General features: G+C 29.1%; 1 non-coding gene across 1 annotated transcript; it reads right to left on the reverse strand.

The window, feature by feature from the left end:
* Positions 1-82, reverse strand: Trnal-aag. Its single transcript has one exon. It is a non-coding gene; the product is annotated as a tRNA-Leu (tRNA).
* Between the last annotated feature and the right edge of the window lie 2,556 nt (positions 83-2,638).

Genomic DNA, 2,638 nt, shown 5'->3' on the forward strand with positions numbered 1-2,638 from the left:
TGGCAGCGGTGGGATTCGAACCCACGCCTCCGAAGAGACTGGTGCCTTAAACCAGCGCCTTAGACCGCTCGGCCACGCTACCTTATAGCTGGTGTGTCAATATTGTATTATAATTTATTATTAAATTACATCATATAAAAATCACATTTAATCGAAAAGAAAATGAATCTGAAGATAATTTAAATACTTTAGCTGACTATACTATTATTCGTCAAATAGATAAATTAATTGTCTTTAATGGAACTCAGTCAATTATTCACTTCATTTTTACTGCCCAATGTATGAAATCGAACTTTATGATTTATGAATACTTACGATCAAAATGTGTTGACTAGACTAGGCTAGACTTGGTTTAATTCAAACATCAAAATACTTAAACAATGTAATGAAAGAAAACGTTTGTAATTTTGTATTTAAAAAATGAAAGCAATTTCTAGTTCGAAAGGTAAATAAGCTGACAAATAAATTCAACCTCTATTTCATTAACAAACACACATACAAAACAAACATTTAACACCGAGTGTTTTAGTAAAGGTTTTCATTATTCAATGACTACACGCTAGTAAATTTACATTAAGCTCCATGAGAGGTCTCATCAAGCTCCACTCTATGTTGAATTATCAACAAATTTAATGTTAAGTTTTTAATTATAATTATAATGTCTTTTGGTGTATATTTATTTCAATCATGTATCATCATTCATCAGATTTATAAAAAAATAAAATAAAAAATAGCCTTTATTCTACCACAAAACATGATCACAATATTCCAATAACATTACATTATATATTATTTCCATTTTATTAATTATTATTTTCATTATATAACTTCATTAATTTCATTGCATATAAAAAATATAATTCTTCGGTTCCATTCATCAGATTTTTCATATATCAAATTGGGTATCTTTGTCATTAATATAAAGCAATATGTATTTCAAAGCTGCGTAAAAAGGACAGATCAAATCTTCCGAATTAAATTATAACATATGTCTCGTTGATAAAAGTAAAGGTATAGACAATATCCTTATAGTTGCCTGATCGGTCTGGAAATGATGTGGGTTCTGCTGAAGGCATGTGGAGCACTGCGAGCGGCTGAATAAATGAGTTACATGAAAACGATCCCATTAAAATTCCCAATTATTCGTGCAAAGGATTGCCTATGATAAGCCTTGATGGTTTTACGAAATAAAAATTGGTTAGGTTAGATTGAGAAGGTCTGAATTCGTCATTTTGACGTCATTTTGAATCGGGTCAGGTAATAAAATTATTGTTATTCTGTCAATAAATTGTCATTAGTATAGTTAGGGTAATTTAACGTTGTTATATTCTCGAGTTCTGAAACAAGAAAGTCGAAACTAACCGCAGAACACGAGCGAGAAATATCAGAATGACATAGGATATTCTTTAAAACTAAACATCCGTACATATAATAAAATTTGAGTATGTCTGTTTGTAATACTAAGATAGATATCTTATTATATTTATCTATCTATAAAAAGCAGATGCTTTTTATTAAATTTATATTAATGTATACTGTCTGTCTGTATGTTTTTTGTTCCCGCTAATAACTGAAACGGCTGGATATATTTTGGCGGGACTTTCATCAGCCGATAGCTGATTTAATAAGGAGTAACTTAGGCTACTTTTATTTTAGAATTATAAATAAAATAATAATAATATCATGCTGCATTGTTCAAATGACGTCACTCTGACGTCACGTCTCGTAACAACAACTTAATATTTAAAGTTTGCCTAATATTTACAACTTATAGGAAAATATTCGATCTGAACAATAACTTTTTGAAACTCAAACTCGCTCGAAGTTAGATAGTGATAAATATTAAGTTATTTAATAAAATCATAAATACATACAAAACCCTTTTATTTGAGTATATTGTAATTTCGGTAGTTCGGGATGGCCAAAATAATATTATCGTTTTACAATGATGCTCCAATTTCTTTATCTTTTGTAACAATGCCACACTATCGTCCAATTGTTTTCTAATGACAGCTCAATCATATTTAAAATAAGAAATAGCGTTACATAATATTTAATGTTATGCCATATAAAATAATATTAATTACAGTTTTAAAAAATATTGATCAATTAAATACAATAATAATTGTATATAATAATATATAATAAAGTAAATTCAATAGCTTGTTATATTCATAATATGCAATAATAATGTGATATAAATTATGATATAGAATCAAAGGTCATAACACCGTATTGAAGACTAGGGCATCTCTGTACTCACCAAATTTAAGAAACTTTTAACTCCCATATTCCTCACTAATCTACTATTGGAGATATATGTAGCAATAACCAAGCTTGTTTGGACACTGTCCAGGAGCTGAATCTATTTGTTGACGTAAAGAGAAATAACCCTGAATCCTCAACTGCTTTCAAACTTGCGTAAACCGTTTACGATTCGATTAAATTTACCTGTTCAAATATAAACATCCTTTGGTTGATCGTTGTGGTAAATCGCCAATTAATAATTGCCTCTATGGTCGTTATTTATTTTGGATCAGAAACGAATTCAAAGTTTGCTTGGAAAAATAATATGAAATATACCAATGAGTCAAAAACAGTTAACAAACCTAGAATATCTTTGACAAAGTTTATGTGC

This window comes from Vanessa cardui, chromosome 5 (genome assembly GCF_905220365.1).
Source record: "Vanessa cardui chromosome 5, ilVanCard2.1, whole genome shotgun sequence".
Classification (NCBI taxonomy): Eukaryota; Metazoa; Arthropoda; class Insecta; order Lepidoptera; family Nymphalidae; genus Vanessa; species Vanessa cardui.